Source organism: Pinus tabuliformis, chromosome 6 (assembly GCF_031772625.1).
Source record: "Pinus tabuliformis cultivar Carrire ecotype Pingquan chromosome 6, CPIR1, whole genome shotgun sequence".
Lineage (NCBI taxonomy): Eukaryota > Viridiplantae > Streptophyta > Pinopsida > Pinales > Pinaceae > Pinus > Pinus tabuliformis.
Genome location: NC_142292.1, coordinates 1,362,818,184 through 1,362,833,550, shown reverse-complemented (window position 1 = coordinate 1,362,833,550; position 15,367 = coordinate 1,362,818,184).

Genomic DNA, 15,367 nt, shown 5'->3' with positions numbered 1-15,367 from the left:
ATATATATATATATATATATATATATATATATATATAGATATATATATATATATATATGAGTGTAGGTTATTTGATTTATAAATAAAAAATTTCAATCAATATTTTAAATAAAATATTTCAACATCAACAATGTATTTATTATATCTAGTAAAAAATAAAATATTAACATATTATATAAAATATTTGAAAAAAGAAATGTTATGGTTAAATGACTTTAAGTAGTCTCACTATTTTATATTTTACCTCTTTTGTGGATTTTGCCTAAAATCCTGAAATTGTAAATTTAAAGTGTGCATGAAAAATTATAAATGATGTATGTCTAGATAGAGGCACTTCGTTTATATAGAGAGAGTGGGTAGAGAGAGAGAAAACCAGTATAGATCCACCATAACTATTTTTAAAAGAACTTTACACCTCGGGATATTTGATCCCTCTGGTTGTTTATATAGAGAGAGAGAGAGAGACATAGTGTGTAGAGAGAGGGAGAAAACCAATATAGATCCACGATAATCATTTTTAAAAGAAATTTACACCTCAAAATATTTGATCGCTCCGATTTCTTTCTAGATCCATGGTTAAGAGGGATCTTTACTGGTAAATAATTATGTTTACAATACCATGGACCAATATTATAGCTTATGAATACCACATGCCCAATGTAAGATGTGTTGATATGACATTTTATTTAATTATTTAATTTGAGATAAATTAATTAAGAGAGCATCACTAACTTAGAGATAAATATTAACCCTTTATTTATGAATACTATTATGAATATTTTGAAATATTCCATGAAAAAAGACTCTCTAAATTCAATATAATAATTATTAATAATTAATTAAATATATTTTAAAATAACATGACTATTGACATAATTATCAATACTACAAAAATGGAATGGAATAATAATCAAATTACCAAATAGAATTAAAAAAATGGAGAAAAATGGAGAAAAGTGACACTATCTATACCTTGTAACATTTTTGTAAACACGTCATTTAAGCAAATTTCACAAGGGTATATATAAAGTGTGAAGTCTAAAGTCAAGTTATTTTATTAATTATGAAATAAGGCTATATGAGGTTTCAATATACATTTTAAGGAAAAGGTAACTCAACTTTTACCAAAAAATAATCAAGATAAATATATAAGTTGCAGTTTAAAAAAATATTAATATATGTGTTGAAGTACATCATTTTTAACAGTCCCTTACATATCACCTTGTTGGGATGTGTATTTGGTTAATATGGCAGTGTCAACAATAGTGCCACAACTACAAATGGTTTCCTCTTTAATGGACATGGCATAATGTAGTTAATACTTCTACCTTAATAAGTGTTTTGTATTGATGGATTTAATGTAAAACATGATGGTGATGAAAGGGTGGAGATATGCATGTTTTGAGCGAGGAGGTGAGGACACTACATTGACCTCCTATACTAGTTTCTCACTGTGGGAATTTTGGTATCAGAGGTATTTTTGTTGCCTCACATTCCTTATATTTTGCATTGAGATTATCTGGATAAATTTTAATTTATACATATTGTGGTGATTAGTGTCTCACTTGGGTTTTACTGTTTCTACAAGTGAGCTTCTTGATCTTGGAAATTTGACTTTGCATCTATTGGGAATTTTGGAGTTTCATTAATTTTATGGTATGTATTATTGGTACTCGATGTTCACAAGTTTCAACCTCTTTGTCTTACTTTTTACCTTAATTTGCTAAATTTAGGGCATAAACTGGTATTTCTAGTCCAGTATAGTTTTGTGTCAGCACCTTTATGGAATACTCAGTTCCTTTCCTTTACTAATCCATTATGGATAAATTCTCTATTATTGGGGGTTATTAAATGGATTTGGATTAAGCACAATTGGTTTTTAGATTTGGTAGCATTGGGGTCTGCGTCTTATCATTTTACTTCTCTGCTCCAAGTGCATTTGATTTATCATGTCCCTATATCCTTTCATTTTTCATTTGAGGTCTGAATCTTGTTTCAATTCCTTGTTGTCTGGTGAGCGTGTTGTTAAATCATTATGGCTCCTTCATATTTGGGTAATGAATTTGGGTTGTGCCAAACTTGATAATCATTTGAGTTATATTCCTTAGGAATTGTATTTTGGTGACGATTTGATCATTTTCTAGTTGGATTTTCAAGGCATTCAATATCACACTTTTTTTTTTTTTTTTGGGAGAGGGCTTATTAGCCATAGTACTTAATGTTTATATGCAGTAATTATCATTCCTCCAAGGAAAATAATTATTAGTCAAAGAGGTGGTGCCAACTATATTGGGTGTAAAAGGGGTCATCCTTTTTCTTACGATACTATAGCCATTTCATTTTATTCATTCCCTCTAGAGGTTCGTAGGGAGATTTTAGTGCTACCAAATATGAAGGAAGGGGATCGCCCATATTATTCTGATTTAGAATTGGTGAGGGATGATGAAAAATGGCTTCTTACTCATCGGATATTTACGAAGAGTATACATCAATTTATGTGTTCTTTGGCCATGAACCAACAACTTTATACTTTGTTGTGTGTTATCTTTAGGGATAAATCGATGGAAAACTATAATGTTTTCTCCTCCTTAGAATACCCCTAACATATGTTGTGCAACTTGAAATTCTATTTAGACATTGTAGACTCTAGTTTGGAAAAGGTGTAAAGTTTCTTGGTGAGTGATTCTACTTTAGAATATCTTACTAATCATCTCGCTGATATTTTTCAGACCCCTGATCTCATTTCTTCAGATGATGATTAGACTTTGTGGGTTATGGTATTCAGTAACTTCCTTCTTTTGAAAGCTTAATGTGTTCTTATGAATTGTATGAACACAGATTGCTTTTCCAAGCTCTGTGCACTGAGGAGATGAGGGTTTTCTGTTTCGAGTTCTACAGGTCATGGGGATGCAAAGGTTACAGGTGCTCTATCTTGTTTTGATTCATTACTTACTATAAGGTGCTAGTTATATCTTTTCAGTTCTTTCCGCATGCAGAATCGTTGTTTAAGTTTATGATAATCTAACATTTGGTATCAGAGCCTCTATTATCTCTACCTTGGTGTGCTCTCGCCGCCCTTTGTCTTTCTGTGCACCTATTCTTCTCATTCAAAACTTGAGTGGAGTCAGAAATGACATAAAGCCCTAGAAATATGCTTTGGCTGCTCTTCGTGAGAATGTATTGGCACATCCGTTGCCTGACCTCCGTCTGTGGGATGACATCGCCAATGTGGAAGGGTTCCTGCGTGTATGGGTTCATGGCAACCCGTTTGTTGTCCCAGATCGCTTCTAGCGTTCTGCGGTTATAAAGATCCTGAGAAGGGTCATCTGAAACTGCAAGCCTAATTGGATCATAAGCGAAATCCTGGACTAAAATATCAACACATCATGTGGAATAGAACTCGTAAATGTCAATGGGCTTGGCAACTATTCGCAGCTTGAGAGTTATTGATAATAATAATAATTTATAGGGAAGAGCATCGTATGATGGTAGCATAAATGAATGAATTGACCAAATCTTTAAAAGGAAAAATATAATATGAAGCTAGATATACCCATCGTTCTTACTTTTCTTTACCTTAGTCGATGGCATGGGATTTGTTGAATGTATTTTGAATCTTTCGATCGATTGAATGCATTTTTATTTTATTTTATCGAAAGTGGAATGACGGCCGATTCTTCACTAGTTTATCAGAAAATCCCGGGGTTGGAACTTCTCTGCTGTTTCAGTTTTGCAAATCTGATTATATCCCAAATCTGATTATGAAACTCTAAACCTCGGATAACATAGCCTTAGCGGGTGGTGAACAAGAGTAATCCTTGCACTCCTATTTTGTAGGGGTTTGGGAATATGCAAAATCGAAATGTGCTTTCAGATCCGCGCTGACCAAAATTAGGGCGTTCATGCAATGTTAAAGATGCCAATCGATTTGATCGTTGCTTTATGGTTTTAAGAAAATAAAACCATTGTAAATAAGAGTTGTCTCGCACTGCGTTTAGCTTTTGAATGTGCATATGGCTGAAGTTTAAAAAATTTTGTGACAACCACTGCTGTAATATGTTCTGAAGTAAAAGTAAATAAATCACCACAGGTTTCAAACTATCACATTATCACTATATGAACAACCTGGGTAGGTTTATGTAATTTTATGGCTCACATGAAATTTTATAAATATATATAAATAATATTTCAAATTTGCAGTTTTGTTTGCAAATTATTTAAAGAAATAGTTTATAATTTTTAGAGCCCATTTTGTAATTAATTTAAGAATTAGTCTTAAATAAATTATGGGTCAGTTAGACTGAGGAATGTAAATTTAATTTTAATTTTATTTATCTTGCGAACAAAATAACTTGTTTGCTGGTCAATTTTTGTTGCTTTATAAACTTAAGGACGGAGCCTGAATTCAAGCCAGCTAGCCTTCGAACTGCATTTGCTATGCAAATGCAAAGTAGATCAACGCTGCTTCAGTCAATCTCCGGGTTTAGTTTATAAATTGAAAAATCAATTTGTAGTCATTTTCGGTAATGCTGACTGCTTTAACCTTAATTTTGATTTTGCTGGAAAATTATTACAGTTATATGGAGTTTATTAAAATATCATTTTTCAGTAAACATTATTTTTCTCTCTGGTTAAGTTTTGTTTATGCAACAAAATAATGTCTAGTGATCCGTATGATTTTGATTAATTAGAGAATAGCCACAACATCTTTAATTAAATAAAATTATATATTTTGATTGCCTAGATCACATAAAGATTATTTAGAAATTAAATTGTAATTAATTACACTGAATATAATAAATTTTATCCCACAGGAATTTTTATTATATTTATGTAATTAGTTAGGATAAAATTTCATAACCTACCCATAGGAGTTATGAATTAATAAGTTTTATCATAAAGTTTTATTGAATCTGTTTGAATTGAAAATTTAGCCCACAGGCAATTTTTTATGTCATTTGATTCAATTCCTTTTTAGCATGATTTACATTGGTAAAACATGAAAGTTTATTAAGCCTCAATTTTAACATAAGCATGTGATTCTTTATTTTGATGCAGTAGTACAACCTACAAATTTCTCTGAAATTCGTTGTGACATTCCTGAACTTAAGGGAGATAACTATAAAATTTGGAAGGAGAGGATTCTCCTTCATTTAAGGTGGATGGAAATAGATTATGCTATCAGGAAAGATGAACCATCAGCACTCACTAATACCAGCACTGCAGCGGACATCACGCTTTACGAACGATGGGAGCGATCCAATCGTCTAAGCATGATGTTCATTAAGACTAAAATTTCAGCTGGTATTCGCGGTTCCGTTGATCAGCATGAAAAGGTCCGAGACTTGTTGAAGGCCATTGATGAACAATTCGTCTCTTCAGACAAGGCACTAGCAAGCACCCTAATCATGAAGTTCTCATCCCTAAGGCTCACCAGTGTGAAAGGTGTGCGCGAGCACATCATGCAGATGAGGGACACTATGGCTCAATTGAAGAAACTCGAGGTTGAAATATCGGAGTCTTCCTAGTGCACTACATCCTGAACACCCTTCCGCACCAATATGGACCTTTCAAAATATCATACAACACACATAAGGATAAATGGTGAATTAATGAACTCATGACCATGTGTGTTCAAGAGGAAGAGAGACTGGTGATGGAATTGGGAGAGAGTGCAATGCTGGCAACGCGTGGAAAGGGAAAATCTCAAGCCAATCGGAAAGGGAAAGGTAAAGTACCTCCCCAAGCCGATATCAAGAAGGTTTCCAAGTGTTTTTTCTGTAAGAAGAAGGGACACATGAAGAAGGAATGCGCCAAATTTCAGAAATGGATTGCAGACAAAGGTAATTTAATCTCGTTTGTTTGTTATGAATCTAATATGGTTAACGTTAATATTAACACATGGTGGATTGATTCTGGATCAACAATTCACATTTCGAATTCCTTGCAGGGTTTGCAAAACCTAAGGAAGCCAGTGGGAAGTGAGCAAAGCATCTTATCAGGAAACAAGATGGGCTCGCATGTGGAAGCTATAGGAACATGTTATTTAACTTTAAGTAGTGGTTTTGTTTTGGAGTTAGAAAAGACCTTTTATGTTCCAAGTTTTTCTAGAAACTTGATTTCAGTTTCAAGGCTTGTACCTTTTGGATATTCCTTAAACTTTTCAGAAAAATCTTTCAGTCTAATCTATAAATCTGATTATGTTGGGAATGGTATTTTGTCTAATGGTCTTTACTGCATTAATTTACAAAACAATATCACATATGATTCAATGCATGTTCACACTGGCACTAAAAGATGTGTTATTAATGAAGATTCCTCTAAATTATGGCACTGGAGACTAGGTCATATCTCCATAGAAAGAATTAAAAGATTGGTAAATGAAGGAATACTTAATACTCTAGATTTTACTTATTTTGAGACTTGTGTGGACTACATAAAGGGAAAGCAGACCAACAAGTCAAAGAAAGGTGCCAATAGGAGTTCAGACATATTAGAAATCACACATACTGATATATGTAGTCCAGACATGGACTCACATGGTCAGAGATACTTCATCTCCTTTATAGATGATTACTCATGATATATGTATATCTACATGCTTCATAAAAAGAGCGAAGCATTAGATGCCTTTAAGATCTTTAAGGCTGAAGTAGAGAAATAATGCGGCAAGCAAATTAAGATCGTGAGATCAGATAGAGGTGGAGAATATTATGGTAGATACACATAAGATGGACAAGCACCTGGGCCATTTGCTAAGTTTCTTCAAGAGCATGGGATTGTTGCCCAATACACCATGCCTGGTTCACCCGACCAGAATGGTGTAGCAGAAAGAAGAAATCGAACATTATTGGACATGGTGCGGAGTATGCTTAGCAGCTCCAATCTTCCTAAATCCTTGTGGATTGAAGCACTTAAGACGTCAGTCTATATATTAAACCAAGTTCCAACCAAGGCGGTTCCTAAAATGCCATTTGAATTATGGAAAGGTTGGAAACCGAGTTTCCGACATATGCGCATTTGGGGATGCCCGTCTCAAGTGAGAATTTATAATCCACAAGAGAAGAAGCTGGACCCAAGGACCATTAGTGGGTATTTCATTGGATATTCTGAAAGGTCTAAAGGTTACATATTTTATTGTCCATCTCACAACACTAGGATTGTGGAATCAAGAAATGCAAAGTTTCTTGAAAATGACTTGATCAGTGGGAGCGATCAAACCAGAAACATAGTTTCTGAGAAGGATCATTCAGAATCGCAGCCTTCCACTTCAAGTGATAGATTGGTTATTGTTCATAGCACCCCTCAAGTACAAACTGGTGTTGAACAACCAATTGTTGAAGTTCCACAAGCTGCTGATGATATTCCAATAGATCAAGGAGTTCAAGAGTTGCAAGGAACTTTTGAACAACAAGTTGAACCACATACTTCCTAGGAAGATGATGGTACAACATTAAGAAGATCTACTAGACCTAAGAGATCAGCAATTCCTAATGATTATGTTGTGTATATACAAGAATCTGACTACAACATTGGAGCTGAAAATGATCCTGAGTCATTTTCACAAGCCATGAGTTGCAAAGAATCAGAACTATGGTACAATGCCATGAAGGAAGAGATGAATTCCATAAAGAGTAACAAATTCTGGGATCTTGTTGAGTTTCCTAATGGTGCAAAAGCCATTGGATGTAAATGGGTCTTTAAGTCGAAGAAAGACTAATTGGGAAACATTGAGAGATACAAGGCAAGACTTGTTGCTAAGGGATTCACTCAGAAAGAAGGAATCGAGTACACGGAGACTTTTTCTCCTGTATCTAAGAAAGATTCCTTGCACGTTATTATGGCATTAGTAGCCCATTTTGACTTGGAGTTGCATCAAATGGACGTGAAAACGACTTTTCTTAATGGAGATCTAGAGGAAGAGGTTTACATGAAACAACCTGAAGGATTCCCCTCTAGTGATGGTGAGAAATTGGTTTGCAAGCTCAAGAAGTCATTATATGGTTTAAAACAAGCATCTCGCCAATGGTATTTGAAATTCCATAATGTAATTTCTTCTTTTGGTTTTGTAGAAAACTTTATGGATCAATGTATATACCTGAAAGTTAGTGGGAGTAAAATTTGTTTTCTTGTTTTATATGTGGATGACCTTTTGCTAGCAACCAATGATAAGGGTTTGCTACATGAGGTGAAACAATTCCTCTCTAAAAATTTTGATATGACGGATATGGGTGAGGCATCTTATGTCATTGGGATTAAGATCCATAGAGACAGATTTCGAGGCATCTTGGGTCTGTCACAGGAAACCTATATTAATAAAATTTTAGAGAGATTTCGGATGAAGGATTGTTCACCAAGTGTAGCTCCCATAGTGAAGGGTGATAGGTTCAATTTGAACCAATCCCTGAAGAACGACTTTGAAAGGGAACAAATGAAGAACATTCCATATGCTTCTGCTGTCAGAAGCTTAATGTATGCTCAAGTCTGCACAAGACCTGACATTGCATTTGTTGTGGGAATGTTGGGACGATATCAGAGTGATCCAGGTTTAGACCATTGGAGAGCTGCAAAGAAAGTTACGAGGTACCTTCAAGGAACCAAAGACTACATGATTATGTATAGATGGACGGACAACTTGGAAGTAATTGGCTATTCAGATTCTGACTTTGCTGGATGTGTTGATTCATGCAAATCAACATTAGGATACATTTTTTTGATGGCCGGTGGAGCTGTATCGTGGAGGAGTGCCAAGCAGACTTTGATTGCCACTTCCACTATGGAAGCCGAGTTATTCTTTTGAGGCTACTTTACATGGTGTATGGCTTAGGAATTTCATTTCCACGCTTAGAATTATGGATTCTATATCTAAGCCATTGAGAATATATTGTGATAATTCAGATGTTGTTTTTATGGCTTAAAACAATAAAAGTGGGAGTCAAAATAAACACATCGACATTAAGTATTTAGCTATAAGGGAACTTGTTAAAGAAAAGAAAGTGGTCATTGAGCACGTCAGCACTGAGTTAATGATCGCTGATCCTTTGACTAAGGGCATGCCACCGTTTAAATTCAAGGATCGTGTATTGAATATGGGACTTGGTTCCATTATGTAGTTTCTCATTGTATGGACAATGTTATGTGAATGAAATTCTTAATTATTGTGATGTTTTTTCTCATATTTATGTGCACTTTAAGTTGATTTGAGAAAATTCATTTAAGAAGGACCAAGAATAAACATAAGGTTTATTCATTAAGATATTGTTGCCACATAAATTATAATAAGAAGAAATGCATAGTAATACATGGAAGATAATACTCGTCATTAGAGGACTTATCACCATGATTCATGTATCTATTACTTAATACAGATTATCAATGGTTTTTAAGTTGAGACAGTAAGTTTGGAAGTATGGACCAAGTGGGAGAATGTTAAGCTCCATTGATTTTTCCACAATTGCTACCTACAATTATGGAATTTAAATTGCAGTCTTTCCTTAACTTATGGAAACCAACTGCAGTAGTTTCCTTAAGTTAAGAAAATCAACTGCAATTACTAAATTTATAATTGGGAGCTACTAAAGTGGTCCATCACTTTGATTCGAGTTCTCTGCCTTGATTTGTGGGACATCTAACACATAGCTATTAGAAGCTTGATGGAAGCTTAGCTATATGTTCATCTGTTTGTTCCCCAAGCTCATATCTCAATCCCCTTCAGTTTTACACCATCTAGCTGAGATAACAGAGCTTGGAAGTGCCTTCAGAATTTTGTATGTTTTTTTCTTTTGCTTGGATTGAAGCTGGAGTGCTGAAGAAGAAGCAAGTGGACTGTGGCCTACATCAAAACATCACCAATGGCTGGAGGTAATTCGTATCCCTGGGCATTAATTTTCAAAGATTCTTTTCAGTTCTTTCCGCATGCAGAATCGTTGTTTAAGTTTATGATAATATAACATATATGTACACAAAGAAAAAATAATTAGAGTTACAGTAAAACCCTTGGTTACGGTATTAAGCACTAATGTTGGCCCAATAAATACTACCAGAGTTATCAGAATTACATTTAGCATAAAATAAAAGATACACACAACTCGAAGGCTGGAAACCCTAGCGAGCCACTCACATCAATAACTGAAGTTAATAAAATGGTTTAGCAGCCAATTCCCTAGGGTCAAGTTATAGATTAAGCTCAATAAGTATCGAGGGTAACCTTAAAAAACATCTTGCTAAAATAAAGGATTTAGAACTTAATGTAAAACCTGGCATGGTCATAAGGAAAAATATAACTTGAGGAAAAATAATTTCGTAGAGTAGACAAGATGTACATGTTAATGTCAATAGAATAAATGTTAACACAACTCTTAAGGAGAAACCCTCATATTCAAACCATGCAAGCTAAACCAAATTGTAGAGTAAGTCCTTACTTGAATCGATGAGTCCACTGAACAGGGGCATGCCACAATTTTATGGGCAGAAGATCGGGAAGACGTTGTGAAAATGAAATAAAGAGGATGAGAATGCTTAAACATAATAAAGTCATAGGAGAGATTACCTCAAGGGCCTGGGTTCCAGCAAATGCACTCATTAACCACAACACGCCATAAGAAAAGAAAATACCATGGAACATGAAGTCAAGTAATGAAAATTATTATGGATGGGATATGACATAGACAAGGCACGAAAGGGATGCTCAAAGAGAAATTCCTGTAAATTTAGACCACCAAAAAAATATGGAGGTAGTTTCACCGAGTTACAAAGCTTCACTACGTAGGTGTGTTGCTGCAAATAAATGAATCAACAACGAAGGGGAGGGAAAAATAATTAACATAACTGATGTGCATGAGTTATCATTATTATATCAAACCGCGCTAAAATCAATGGGGTAGAGGGAGCCACCCATCCCTCCCATCCCATCGGATGTACCCTCAAATGTGTGATAATTGGGAGAAGTTTATGGACTCCCCATTAATAATCTCATAACAACAATGGACAATAATGCATCGAATACACAATGATATGTAAAATTTAGTTTCATAATCTGTAAACCCTCATATGTTAATCAAAGTGTCGTGATAATTTATTAATTTCCACATGGGTGGTAAATATCTACCATATAAACTTGCAAAGTAAATGAATTCACATTACATGGAGAATAAGCATATTTCATAAATAAGCCATTTATATGCTTGCATGAATGTGATTAATGTGTTGTATGTGTATAATCAAGTCAAGTATTGTGGTATATATAAGTGTTAATTATTTTTAATGTGTTTATAATTCAACTTGGTTGTGATTTTTGGATAAGGTTTAACAAGTAAAACAAAGTAAACACAAATATATCTTGGACTAGTAGGTGTGACAAGTGGTATCCAAGTTTAAGTTTCAAGATTCTAGCCTATTGGGTAAACATGGAAATAAAAAATATGTTGATCATGCACATATATGATCAATATGAGGAGGGAAGTTTGAAATACATTGCGAGTTAGATCAAAAAATAAAGTTAGACCTGTGATGATTGTTGGAGCTAATCCTAGAATGTGGGTCGAGTTCGGAGAGGAATCACATAATACAAATGTGATGTTGTTAGATACCTTCCAAAAGTTAATAGAAAAAATTGAAAATATCAAGGAAGATAACAAAAGGTTAATGAGGGAACAAGAAATATTCATGAGAATACTTTTAAATAGAAGAAATCATAGAAACCATAACCCAAGTCCTAAATGATAACACATAACCGAGGTACACCATCTTAGGAAAAATAATCGAGTGTGAGAGGGAGGCCAAAGTTTTGTGGAAGCATTGTTGGATTCAAAGTCCAACATTTTGCAGCAATATGTCCTTGCTTATGGCAGTAAGTGCAACACACATGCATCTTCTTGACAGCATGATTTTCCTTGTCTAGTGGACCTTTGGCCTTTTTCTTCCTTTCCTACAAAAGTTTCTTGTATGTGGCCATTCTCTTCCAACATCTAGAAACATTATGGTTATCCAAACCAAAAAAGGAACATGCAATTCTTTTCCCATACTTATATGCATATTTACCATGTTGTACATAATAAAAAGGAATATGATTAGAACCAGATTTATTCCTTTCTTTTTCACCTTTATTACCTTCATGAGGAGGTGAATTGAATGAAGAAGCAGCTCCCTTTGGAACACCATCAATCTCTTCATTTCTTTCAGAGTTTCCACAATTCTCTGGTTCAAGTGCATTCTTATGAACACTTTCTTCCAGAAAATTATGTTTCAAACTGTTTCATTCCCCAAGAATACAATCTTTACACTTCTAAGGTAGAAAACCTGACATGACAATCCTTCTTAGAACTGTTTCAATTGCCTTCATGGCAGCTTTGGAACCTTTTCCATAAGACTGTCCATAGCCAAGACCCAAATACTTAGGCCTTTCCTCAACCATTATTGGCTCAAAAATACCCTGTGCATGTTTTCCCAATCCTTTTCCTTCATAGCCCATTTTTGACATTAACTTGGAACCTATGCTCTGGTATGCTTTTCAAAAAAATCAATATAGACATTCTTAGAGGAAGTTGAAGACAAACTGGAATTATTTACCTCCTCTTCAAGCTGATACTTGACTAAGGCTTCTCTGGCAACAAACAACCGTGTCTCCAACTCATGCATCCTTTCTAGGCTCATATTTGCAATATGAAGTTGTCTTTCCATTTCCTGCAATTTGTCAGAAAGCAACTGATTCTCTTCCTTCATGGAATTCAACTGCTCTCAAAGTACGATGCTCTTCCTTCCATCCTCGTACATTTCTCTCACCATATACATCATGATGAACAAGTCTTGCTTCATGTCTTCATCAAAGAATCTTGTGATGAAGGAAGACTTTGAGGACTCACTTGTAGAAGTAGTCATTATCAAAATGAACAATAGAACTTCAAACAAGATAAACAAAGAGCTTATTCAAGCAACCTTTTGCAGCAAACCTCTTGTGCTTCAAGGATTGATTTGAGGTCTTTTGGGATAAGAAGAATGCCTTCAACCCTTCTTCCTTCTTGTCCTCTCCTAGACTTAGCTATCAATAGCTTTCCCTTCACCTCTGCAAACTCAAAAAATAGTTAGTTTACAAACAATCAAACAGTTTGAATTTGACTATTTGAACACCTTTCAAGTCAAACAAGCATATAGATTCCTCTGTTAATCAAGCATTCTGATCTGATACCACTTGCATCATGATACAACCTGCTTCATGATACCACCTGCTCCATGCTACCACCTGCTCTGGTATAACTTAAGCTCTGATATCACCTTCTTTGAAGGTGGGGTTAATCATCCTGGGGCTCTGATACCACCTGATCTAAAATGGGGCACTAAAGGCTTCTTGTCAGCTTACAAGAACCTCTCCCACTCCAAAGCTTATATATTCCCAAGATCTATGCTTATGATTGATACTTTGAGGAATTAAAAGAACTTGAAATAGGTGTATGCTTGTGTTTGCCTTTAACTGCTTAATTGCCTTAAGTTTATTTTCTTAAACTGATATATAAACAGACATAACACTAAATGAAGCAAATAAACAAACCATAAAGACAACAAGTTTAATTAGGAGTTCACCCAGATATCTTCGGCTATGTCTCCATGAGCTCTAGTCAACTCAACTAGCCTCTTTGGGATTATGGTAAACTTCTTTTACAAGTTCCACAGTCAACTCCATTGGTTTACAACTAAACCTATGAGTTTAGAATACCATCTTATCTTGCCGACTGTCAATACTCTGCAAACAGATCTAGGCTTCTCTGGACTAGATTCCTTCAATCAGCGCTCCAGCCTATCTTGAGCTCCTGGCTTGCAGCAACACCCTCACAATTCTTTTACTATCTCTGGAATTCCTTCTTCTGTCTTCAACAGACATCAGACACGAGCAACAACTTGATCATTTGATCTCTTTGCTGCTCTGAAACATCATTACAACTGAATGGCTCTTAGAAGTTTGTTTTGAGCTCTCTGGCTCTATGGCTCTACCTCCAACCTTAGGTGGCTCTAACTCTATGAAGCCTCCAACCTATGGTGGCTCTTTCACTGTCCTCCCAACCCCTGGTGGCACTCTGCGAAATCCTCAGCTCTACTGCTCTTTGGCCTACTGCGCTCTGCAACTTTGTTGTGCTTAAGCTTCTGAGGAACTGCGGCTCCAGCCTCCCAACCTCTGGTGGCTTTAGCCTCTACCAAGCCTCCAACCTCTAGTGGCTCACTAGCATTCTCGAGCTCTTTGGATCTCGGCTCTTTGGCTCTGCTCTTCGCTCAACTGCGTGCTCCCCTAAAGGGAAAAGCTTTTTCTGCTCACTCGAGAGAGAACTTTCTCTCTGTGTTTTCTGTGTTTTTGTAACCATTTGGTTATGCCTCTTCGAGCATGGAAGACCGATCGTATTCCAAAGAATCCATTTTCCCATTGAAAGGAATGGCAACACGGGGTAACCTAATTATTTTTCCTTCCTCCTACAAAAATCCCTAATTCGAACACGTAACAACAATACACAGGAAAACTCATGAAAAACACATCATGAGTCTTTAAGCTAGTTCTCAAACGGTATGAAATCGCATCCATAATCCTATCGGGTCTGCGCTTCCATCGCATATCGCATATCGCGCTGCCCAAGAGTCATGGTCCATCTCCCATGCCTTTTTGTGATGCGATCAACTATAGCCAATCACTTTATCGGCACTATCACAAGTCACTCTATCACATATGTGATGGCCTAGGGTTCCTTTCCTTCGCCAATGGTCTGCTCCGATGCGATATACATCTTTGATTGTCGATTACTGCTTGTTGTCGATCGCAATCGCTCTATCAGCTCACCCGAGTTCTGATATCGCATGGTATCCCACCTCCGGTGTGATATGTCAGAGATCACAATCGGGGATTCTTAAGGCCCATTGCATCGCCCTTTATCATTGTGATGTGATTCCTTTAAGGAGCCCTTAAGTCCCATTTATAAGAAATTGCCTCATTTTCTAAGGACATTGGGCAGTTTTCTTTTTACAATAACTTTTTCATCCGAAGTCCATATTAGCCCATTCAAATTTTGTCAGATTCATGATGAAGAGATCTATGCAATGAGATTATTCCTAGGAGCATCATTTTACTTTCATTTTCCTCTGTGAGAAAGATTTTTAGACTTAGAATTATATTCTAGATCCATTTTGGATCATGTTGCTTGGCTCTTACGCCTATGTGGACACCTCGTACACATGTTTCGACACTGGTTGACATCTTTGTGGGGACGATGGCTGACATTTGTTGCTAAGATCAATGGTGAAAAGAAATTCAATCATCTAATATAGGGGATGGAGGGTGTAGAGGGTTATATAGGGGTAGTTTTGGGAGTTTTCTCCAAAAAGAAACGCTTAA